This window comes from Ixodes scapularis, unplaced genomic scaffold, assembly GCF_016920785.2.
Source record: "Ixodes scapularis isolate PalLabHiFi unplaced genomic scaffold, ASM1692078v2 PGA_scaffold7__128_contigs__length_106722199, whole genome shotgun sequence".
In the NCBI taxonomy this organism is placed as follows: Eukaryota; Metazoa; Arthropoda; class Arachnida; order Ixodida; family Ixodidae; genus Ixodes; species Ixodes scapularis.
Genome location: NW_024609882.1, coordinates 85,764,058 through 85,775,429, shown reverse-complemented (window position 1 = coordinate 85,775,429; position 11,372 = coordinate 85,764,058).

Sequence of the window (11,372 nt, the reverse complement as noted above, 5' to 3'; positions counted from 1 at the left end):
TCTCCGATGCGACGTAACGGGGGAGGGGTGGAACTTCTTTTGACTCCGCCCCGGCGAGTTTCCTACACCTCCTCTTATAGATGCGTTACACACGTGCCAATTACTGCCGCCATGGCTGACCTTCTCTTGTCTTGCCGAGATAACGAGCCGCTGAAAAGGGCGTTGCCGAGCCTCCGCAGAGGCCAATGCTGGGGCGAAGAACACAGTGGAATCTAACATGGGAAAAAGCCTGGCCCGCTATGGTAATGATGACGTGAAATAAAGATAATCAGAGGGAACAAAAACTGAAGGTCAGTTATGGCGGCGGCCATGCATAGCTGCTGCAAAGCGTCTATATTTCCGACCCCCTGGTGGTGGCGAGTTCCCCAGCGTAGGTCCGATTTGCCCCTACGCTCCGCAGTGCAGAGTTTAATTTGATTTAAACCGGGGAATCGGTGACCGGCTGGGCCAGCGCACCCCAGCTTCGATCACTTCGAGCGAAAGCTCCGTTACAGAACCCAAGATCCTGGGTTCAATCCTCACTCCTGCCCGTTTCACACGTAGTGGGAAACGGGCAGTAGTGAGACACGCTCGTCGTGCAGTAGTGATACACGACTGCACGACCAGCGTGCAGTCGTGTATCACTACTGCGGGGTGAACGTTAAAGACCCCAGGCTAGTGGTTGTACTGCACTGGCTAAATTTCTCATCTACAGCTGGGAGAATCGTCACTCGTTGTGGCAGACAAGTTTTAGGCTGCATACACAAAACCCTATTATTTTGTTTAAAACGTGAATGACAAATAATAATCGGTAACAGCAGGGATGCTAATTCTACAAATATTGCTTCGACATGGGCAAGTTGATTAGACATTGTGATGGTTTGCTGCGGTGCGTAGACGCAAGAAAAACGCACTTGAGAAAGATTTAAACTGGAACAGAGAGTAGACGAAAAACAACATACAGCAATGGACCTTTTGTAGAAACATCGGTTCGAGAGTAAATGGTTCCAGTACCCTCTTTCTCCTCCTTCTGGCCGAGCAGAGAGGGAAGATGGTTTTGTTGTGTCGACCTCGGGGCGGAAGATTAGATACGATGGGGACAAAAGCAAGTTTGGGGTAGCAATATCTAGGTCGCAGCACCTCAATGGGTGAACAGGATGCAGCTGACGTTTTGGGTGTGGAACGGGTGGGAGAGGGCTTGAGCGCGCATTGGTTTTTCGCCAGTTAGCCTCGAACCCAGTCGCGTGTCTAGGTGGCAGCACGTATTCGCCAAGAGGCCATTAGTCCATTGCGCAGACTATAGGGAGTATTCACTAGCGGCCATATTCGTGTGCGCTGCTGCTGAGCGCGTGCTGACGGCGAGCTTCCGCAGTCCCTTTGGAGCGTGCATTTAGCACCATCAAGGTTGTCGGTCTTAGGAGCCTATTAACGTGGGCTCGTTCCGAGCATGCGCTCTAGACAGCACCCACAAATATGGCGTCCAGTGAATACTCCTTATACACCGTTTCACCTCATCAAGTAAAGCAGCAAAGGCTACAAGCGCGAGCTCCTTGCCCTAGTACACATCTCGGCGGCAAAAGCTCTCGCGCATTAAGAGCAGCTGCCAACGCTATGAGCTCGCGCTGCTAGCCTTCGCTGAGGTACAACATAAGCTCAAAACAGGGTATAACAACTGTGTAATTTCTTTCTCATCTCCCCCCCCCCCCCCCCCCGCCACACAGCCACAATATGTTTGTTTTTTCAAAATAGGGTGCACGTGCAGCGAAAGCTCGCGCTGCAGAACCCAGGATGCTGCGTTCAAATGTCCACCCCTACCCGTTTCGATGTGGAGGAGCATCGTACCGGCGTACGGTCGTGGATCTCTACTGCATGATGCACGTTAAAGACACCAGGCAAGCAGTCGTACTGCACTATGTAAATTGGTTATCTACAGTGGGTAACAACGTCGCCATGTTGTGGCATGTTCTCCCGCTGTATAAAAAACTAACGACCAATTTGTTTGTCAAAATACAGTGTGTAGGGAGAGAGATGAGAAATAAATTATACAGTTGTTACTCTGCGCCATTCATGTACAACGCTTTTCTTCTATCCTCTGTGTTATATTAAATTTTATCAAGTGCGTTTTTGTTGCATCTACGCAGTGCAGCAAACCATCAGAATGATTGTAAAAGCCTGTAGGTAATGATAAATTGCGTTCCTGGTTGAAGATTTCCCTAAAAACACATTTGTTTTTAGGAATCACTAGGTGGAATTTGTTTGTAGGATTCACGACGGGGACGACGTTCCATTCAGGGCTTCATCGCCTCAAGCCCGGTTCACCACGCAGTTTATCACACAACCACGTCTTTCGAGAGGCGATAGTGTTGTTGAAAACCAACGTCGTCCATGTCAAACATATTGGCGTGGTTTAAATACCTACGCCGACGGTGAAACGCGAACAAAAACGCTGCCATTTTGGACGCCTCTCCGTCATCTCGCGCCCAAGTCGCCCAAGCTCGCCTAGGTCGGAGCCAGCAAGCTTTTCCTATCCGCGGCGGCTTTTGCCACGTCACAATGACGTCACAGCATCTCGCCGCGAGTTCCGAATATGCCACTCTCCGTCCGCCTTAAACGCTCCGTTTTGACGTCACGACCTAGGGAGTGACGGCGCGTGTCGTCATGAACGGCGCGGACCAATCGCGGTGTGCGGCGAGTTCGGCGGAGAACTCGCCTTGATCTCTCCGTGCCGAGCTTAGCCCCGTGCGCGCGCGTGCATCCTCCATGCCGACGCGGGCGCGCGCGCAATAAAAAAAGGGAATAAAAAAGCGAGACAGAAACCGCCATGCACGGCTCCTCGTCGTCCTTCCTGTCGGGCTTGTTCAACAACAACAACAACAGGAAGCACGATGAGGAGCCGTGCATGGCGGTTTCTTACGTTTCTTTTGCTTTGTGCTTGGTTTCTTGTTTAGATCTCGTGTAACACCAGCGAAGCCCGTCCCCTGAGCGTCCCCGAAAGGCACCATTGCCACCACCCCACCCGTTGCCTCTCTGGTCTTTGCGCTGACGCTTCTTTTTTGTATTGCATTTTTTTCCGCATAAGTCTGTTATATGGCTCCACGTGCTAGCAGCTTCCCGCTTTTTCTATTTCGGAGCAGCTGACCCGCTGACTGGTTGAATTAAGCTGAACGTAACCCACTCCTCTATTGAAAATTTCATCAAGCTACGTAATTTGGAACACTGACTGCCAGTCAGCAGCGTTGGTGGAACGTAATGCACCATCAGACGTCATCTGATGGTCCATCAGATGACGTCTGACTGCCACTGCCAAGAGAATTTCATCAACAAGGGCAGCATTTATACAAGAGTAAAGCTATACGCACTCATAAATATCGCCAAATGCCTGGATAAAACAAAATGTTCGAGAAAAAAAAAAGAAGAAAAAAAAGCAGCACCACTGCGCATCGAACCCGCGAGCACATGCGTACAAATCGGACAGGTTAACCGCTATGCTACGCCACCGTTAGAGGAACTCGATTTGACTATTCGTTTTATACGAAATGCTTTGGCTGAAAATGCAGTTAAGCCGGCAGCATGTTATGCAAAGCACTCGTACATCACTCGCCGTACTTCAGTTCTACTCACCTGCCATGTAGAGTACTTTCGCGTCGTAGAACGATCCTTTTGTTCGCGCATCACCGGCCCAGTAGACCTGGTACACCCTGTCGTCTTCAACTACACCGCTAAAGTCCCTTACGTCATCGGAACTCACAACAGGCTGGGTCTTGTCGAGTAGAAATTCTACTAAAACATAAGACATTGTAAGCCCAGGCAGGATCGACAGGTTGGAGCGAGCGGGCAAACAAATCGAGTCGAGAGCGATCGTTCATGAAAGCTCGGCGAGGCCTCTATGGGCGAAGCGAAGTGCGAAGTGTCGTGTTCGGCGCTTCGGCGGGCTTCTGATCAAGGTTGTCGGTCGGTTGCGTGTCATATCTCTAACGTCAGCGGTTTTATGGGCTCACGTCCCAAAATCGTTTTCTTGTGCATAGATTACTTTTCGTATTCATAGATTTGACAAAATAGTGGTATCCGAACGAACTTTACGCCCTTTGACTGTACGTCTGTCTGCACCTCAAAGTTTTCTGACGTACAGTCAGAGACAATCGATGTACAGTCAGAATCACCACCAAGACATTCTGATGGCATTTCGCGGCAGCCGACTGCCACCAGGAAACCATCGGAAAGCCGACAAGCGGGGTCTGACTGGAGTTTGACTGTCGGTCAGAGTAACTTGTTGGCCAATCAGACAAGCTTGACGTACAGTCAGGCACAGTCAGCGCTCCACTAGAAAACATTGACTGCCAAACAGGGTTACATTGATGGATTTTTCCTTCGGGTCCCCTCCCCCCCCCCCCCCCCCCAAAAAAAAAAAAAAAAAAAAGTAAAGAAATAAAATAAAGAAGCGGGCCCATTCCATTCGCATTCAATTCCGGTCAAAAGGCATCTAATTTCATTCCCATTCCATTTAACTCGACGTTGCCGCCATTCCATTCCCATTCCACCCCGCGGTCGCAAAAATGCGGAATGATTCCGGAATCATTCCAACTCCGGAGTGGCAGCTCCGCAACACTGATAACTAACTGAGAAAAATACAGCAAAAAGTATTGTTGAGAAATAATATTGGCGTAATATTTTCATATTTTATTAAGCCTAGCGTTCTCACTGTGGTGATTGATGCGCGAAAAGGGAGGACATATATACCGCTCGGGGCATTGCTCAGGTCATATTAGCAGTAGCAGTAGAATGTACTATTGTTGTTTGCTGTAGTGCTTGTATTCACGCGTGTGTGTGTGTGCATGTGCAGTGTTTCGTGTATGTCCGCGTCTTGAGTGATCATATGCTCGCGCGCGGGCTGTCGAAGGAATTGCTATTTTTGTTTCTTCAAATATTTACCACTTTTTTGTCGTCGCTAGATGGGGGTTGTCACCGCCCTGTTGGAAACTTCAGGGGGTTGGTGATCTATTACTATTAGAGGGCTGGATGCCATTAGTCCATCCGTCGCGTTAATCGCTCTGATTTAAGGTCTGTTCGATTCGATCAGAAAGTTCTGAACCAGTTCTGTCCGAGTTCAGAGGGGTGCAGGAGTCGTGCAGCGGCGGTGCAGAACCAGTGCAGCCGCCGCGCTAGGACTGGCGCTGTGATCGCCTGTCCGAGCGGAAACGCAGGGTGTCGTCTGCATCTGTTGGCTCTTGTTTCTCCACGCCACGTTGTATGCTGCATTTAATTAGTTGCGGTTTGATGAGACCATTCGTGTTTCTTTTAAAGTATTATAACCGAATCTTTTCTGTGAATATTTTTTTTTTCGAGTGTACTAAAAACGTTTTCTGCGCGAAATGTGTTTCTGTTTGCATTTTTAACGGCCGTTCGGTTCCTGTCGTTTCCCTAAGCGTTCGTTTCCTTCACATTCATTTAGCAATAGTAGAGTCACTCCAAGTCTTTCGAGTTTCGCATTTCGACGATTGGTTCGCGGCATCAGGATGATGTTCCGTCGGGCTCAGGATGATGTTCCGAACTTTTGTCATCTGTGAGCATGTCAAGAAACCGCTTTGAGAAGCTCAGAAATTGCCTTCATATTGTCGATGTGAATGGCGACCACAACGCCAATGACCGTCTCTGGAAAGTGAGGCCCCTTCTGAATTCGTTCCAAGAAAGGTGCCGTCAGCTTCCCTTGGAGGAACACCTTTGCGTGGATGAACAAACAATTCCATTCAAAGGAAAGCTTGATGTCAAGCAGTACGTCAAAGGCAAACCAAACCCTTGGGGCGTGAAGGTATTCATGTTGTGTGGCGCGTCGGGAGTCGTTTATGATTTCATCGTTTATCAGGGCTCCACAACAGAACTGAGTTCTGAAAACAAACAAACGTTTGGTGAGACAGGTGCGTTTGTTTTGCACTTAGCAGCAAGGATACCTGATGGCATCGGGCACAAATTGTTTTTCGATAACTACTTTACCTCCCTGCCGGTGCTCCGTGTTCTTCTGGAGAAAAGAATTTATGCTGCTGGTACTATTAAAAAAAAAACTGAAAAGTGCCCTTTGAAGGCAGAAAAGCACCTGAAAAGTAAGGAAGGAAGTAAAAGCCAAAACAATTTCTCCGCGCGTTTCTGGCTAAATTATTTCATTCCCGCAGGCTCTTTCAAACCGAAACTGACCAGAACAAGAGCGTCAATGACGTCGATATCTTCGCCCTCGCTTGGCGTCAAGGCAGTGACGTCACCTGTGATGCAGGCACTGCCGTCAGCGCTTTCGCAATACGTTGCGCTCTCCTTAGTGTTGTGCCTACCGCGGCAGGTGTAATTTAGGCGTCTGCGGTCGGCGTCAACTGTGCTGTCTCATATCCCACTCTTGACCTGCGGGCGACGCGACGCTTTCGTTGGTACGATAAATGCTGTTGCATGCGTTACCAACGGCCGGCAACGTTAGACAAGCTTCCTGCGTTTTAATTGGGAAATACATTTGTTCAGTGCTGGAGACTTTTCTACGTATTATTTGCCAGGGCTGCTTTATTTCTAAGTTCTTGCTTTTTGATGCATTGAACTAACCAGGTTTTTTTAAAGAACAAAGTAATCATGCTTGTGTAATATCACTCGTTGGCCCCCCGGGCAGTTAAACTTTTGCAGCGTGTAACAAAATAATCTTTCTTTGTTTTATGTTTTATGGGCTCTTAATAAATGAGGAAGGAATCTTGCACCGACGTCCTGGCTCACGTTACGGTACTCATGTGCTGTGAACGACGAAATGTGTACACGGCATCGGCGCTTTTTCAAGTGTAACTCAAACAGGGCACAGTTGAGAACTAAGTTTTCAACCGCGCCCTGCTTATTATACCCGTGTGGCACAGGTGTAATACCCGTGCCACACGGGAAACTCGAATGCCATGTACAACAAATGACATTTGCGTGATCGGCGAATCAGCTCGCAATCTGTCGCGCGTGAAATGCGCTGCGACCGGAGTGTCGCGTGCTGATTGGCCGTCCGCTCAAATGTCATTCGTTGTAAATGGCATTCGAGTTGCCCGTGTGGCACAGGTATTAAAGTATACTAGAAAGGACGTGTGGGGCCACCGGGGTGCTATTTTGGTACCTCAAAATGTGGACAAAAACGGCTAATCCAAGCCGCTTCGCTCGTAGCACCCTCTCGGGCGTTAGGAGCAAAGTGGTTCGGATTAGCCGCTTTTTATGAAAAAACGCGTTTCGTTTCAACGCCAAGCGCTACCGGCACACTGGTCAATGTCATAGAAACGATAGATTGCCGGAGTATGTTTTTTATACAACCTAGACGTCAGGCTTCATGTACATAAAGTCACCGCTCCCTGACTTGTCGTCAAAACGCCATGCGACATCAGGACGACGCCTTCACGTCGACCTCGTCATCGACGTTGACAACGTGCGTTACACGACACCGAGACTGCTTTCTGACGTCATATTGCGTTGACAACGATGATGATGTCAATGTTGACGTTGATGACGACGACAACGTCACGGGACGTCAAGAGGACGGCGTTCTTGTCAATGTAACGTCATGAGGACGCTTAGTGTCAGTTCGTTGACGTCGTTGTGGACATGATGCAACTCGACGTCACGAAGACGTCCCGACAGCTTCACGACGTCATCGTCATCGTCGAGGATGTTACACGACGTCAAGACTTCGTCGTGACTGCGTATCGATGTTGATGCTGGCGAAGGCGACGACGTTACACGCAATCAAGGTTTCGTCGTAACGTTGATGTTCACGATGACGTCAGGACGACGTTAACGTGACGTCACAACCATGTTTGATGTTGCGTGGGGCGTCGACGTTAACGTCGGCATGGACGACCCCGTCCACGTCATCCTCGATGTGGCTCGCGCCGTCATCACCGCGTTACAACGGTGGCTTGATATCGCGGAACGGCGTCGTCCTCGACGTGACGCGATGTCACGACGGCCTTAGAACAGTATATTGGCATATGGGCAATATAGCCCCTAAGGGGCTATATTGCCCATATGACCTTGACCTCTGTCGTTGGTTGATCGCAGCAATGATGGCGCTGCGATCAAAGTGGCTTAATTCCCCCTGATTGCTTTCCGCATTTTGAGGTGCAGCTGAATGCATGAGCGGAGCCTATTAGCGGCGAGATGTTTTGGTGGCGCCCTCCTATGGTTCTCCCTTGTGACGTCATTACCTTGCAAACAACAAGTTCGATGGTGTTTGTAAATAGCATGGTGGAAGCTTGAAATCATTGAGCTCTTGGAGCAACACTGCCAACACCGTCAAAATTAAAGTTCTTTCATTCCTCTTATTTCCGTCGATGATAAATCCCCTTTCCTACGTCATAGTCAGCGTTCGGCCAATCGTGGAAGGCCGACCACAGCGACGCTTTTGGTCGCGCACGGGGCTAATAGCTCGTCCCACCCGTACCTTCTAGTACACTCTACCCGTGTGGCACGGGCATGAAGGCCGGTTCAGACACTTGCGTTTGAGTGCGTTTGACTGCGTTGCGGCGAGAACCGAAAGCGAGTCACCGGCACATCTGTGCTTCGTATGAAGTGTGGAATCCAGTTCAAAGAATCTTCTTGGCACGCGATATAAGCAGCAGGGATGTCCTGGAGTCTCGCTGCCGCAACGCAGTCAAACGCAGTCAAACGCAACTGTGTGAACCGGGCTTTACTCTACTGCGGGAAGCTACCGTAGCTCGAGAGCCCCGGATGCGCGAGCTTCGCAAACGTCACCTTTGTCGCCTTCTTCCTTGTCTTTCACAGCATGTTTTTAAACATTGCTCGCGTTATGAAACAACGCGATTTTACTTTATCGAGTGGCTACACGTGATGTTGAATGGTTAAGCAACCTTACAGTTTGTTCTATTTTAGTGTAGAATGTATATTTCGCAAACGCAAAGCGAGAAAAACGATCCGACCGAAACTCGGCGACTGCAAGGTCGCTTTCCCACAGAAGCCCTGTGCACATGACCGCTTCTCAGCCAATACCGTGTTGGCGGCAAAAGAAAAAGGAACACGTCTGGTTCTGTAAGCAGAGCCTATACAGTTAAGGTCTGTTCACACGATGCATCTTTTAGGCGCGCAACAGTTTCGCAACACTCAAGTTTCGCGAAATGTGCTCGTTCACACGTACCGTTTCACGTGCAACAACGATGACGTTCAGACTCGCGAAAATAGTTTGGGTGTTGACCATAAAGTGGCGCTTCAGTTAAAAGCCAACATAATCATCATCACCATTAGCCGTTCAGCGTCGTGTTCTCTATCTCCCGCCCCATCCTAATACCCTCGTTACACGGGCGCACTAGTTAAGCTAAGCCACAGTTAGCGCACAATACTTGCGGACAACATTCTGCGGCTATGCAGTCAAAGCTGTGGGCGAACGTGCGCTTGAGCATCTTGAGCACCCATCGAAGCAGTGCACGCGCGCTCTTCACTTCTTAAATAGCTGTCCGAGAGTATAGTGCGGTCACCGCGGTGCCACGTAACAGCAGTTAAAGCTGAGAGAGAGAAAAAACTTTTAATAAACAATTCGCTTGGCTCTTCCGAGGCGAGAGGAGCCCTCATTCCAGGGCCCCTGTAGCTGTCGCTGCGGCACGGGCCCGCGAGACCAGATTACGCTGGTCGTCCGGATCCCAGCTGGACAGCGCAGCTTCCCACTGCTCGGCGTTTGGGTTGGGAACTGGGGGGGCAGCCTGAATCTTAGGGCATGCCCACGTGATGTGATATAGTGAAGCCTTTTCGGTGCACAGGGGACATTTGTTTGTGGGGTATACTGTAGGGTACATGGCATGTAAGAGGCTGAGGTGGGGGAAAGTATTTGTTTGCAACATGCGCCAACCTATTAAAGCTGAGGGCGCCCTTGTACCCCTGTAACAGGGGTACAAGGGTGCCCTTGTACCCCTGTTACACGGGCACACTTACACCCCTGTTACACGGGCACACTTAACCGCGGTTAACTCAGCTTTAACTGCGTTTACGTGGCAGCACAGATGCCGCACTATAGCCTCGGACAGCTATTTCAAAAGAAGTGAAGAGAGCGCGTGCACTGCTTTGATGGGTGCTCAAGATGCTCAAGTGCACGTTCGCCCATTGCTCTGACTGCATAGCCAAAGAATGTTGTCGGCAAGTATTGTGCGCTAATTGTGGTTTAGCGTAACTGCAGTTAAGTGTGCCCGTGTAACAAGGGTATTAACCGTGGTTAACTCAGTTTTAACTGCGGTTACGTGGCAGCACAGATGCCGCACTATACCCTCGGACAGCTATTTCAAAAGAAGTGAAGAGAGCGTGTGCACTGCTTTGATGGGTGCTCAAGATGCTCAAGCGCACGTTCGTCCATAGCTCTGACTGCATCGCCGCAGAATGTTGTCGGCAAGTATTGTGCGCTAATTGTGGTTTAGCGTAACTGCAGTTAAGTGTGCCCGTGTAACAAGGGTAGAGTCAAAACGCAGTCGAGCTGGTGAACAATCATAATTAAAAAAATAAAACCTTAAGACAAGGAAACAAAAAGGGACATACACACCACCGTCTTAAAACCAGCACAGCATACAGCTGTCATTTACTTCCATTTACTTAATTTACTCTTAAATTGTCATTTACTAGTTGTTGAATTCTCATTTACTGCCATTTACTTTAATTACTGTTGAATATTATAATTTGGATGGAGGTTGACAAGGAAGAAGACTGTTGTGGAAGTAAATGACAGCTGTACGCTGTGCTGGTTTTGAGACGGTACTGTGTACGTCAGTTTTTGTTTCTTTGTCTCAAGGTGTTATTTCTTAATTATGACTAAAACAGACGCGAATTACCATCATCCCGAATTGCGTCTTCGAACATCGCTGGATTCTTTTTCCGATATGCTACTCACTTTTCCTTCAGTGGTGCTTGATGTGCTTGCGGAAGCGCCGGCAGTAACCATCGTTCGTGGTTTCGGTTTTTTTTTTTCGGATTTGGCTCGGCCACAATACCGGCAGTGAAGTGGTCTTCTCAAACAGCTCCCCCCCCCCCCCCCCCCCCCCAAAGGCCACGTGAGAGCGTTTCTGAGCGGCCATTGGCGGCGCCCTCAGAGTGATTGACAGGACTCGGCAAAGTTTCAGCAAAAGCTCGCTCCAGAAACGAGGTGTGCTCGCAACTTTTTTAGATGCGCGCGTCCTTTTCGGACTCGTTCAGACGGCGCAACCATTTCGCGAAACTACGTTTCGCGACACTAGATGCGCGAGAAAAATGCATCGTGTGAACGGGCCTTCACTGTATGTCTAGACTAAGCGCAGTGCCCGCTTTAAAGGGCCATGAAACGGACTTTGGGCTGGAAGAAATAAATTTATATTGGGACTTTACTATTAGCACATCGTTCAGTTCGCCAAAAGAAAAACAAATTGAAAGTG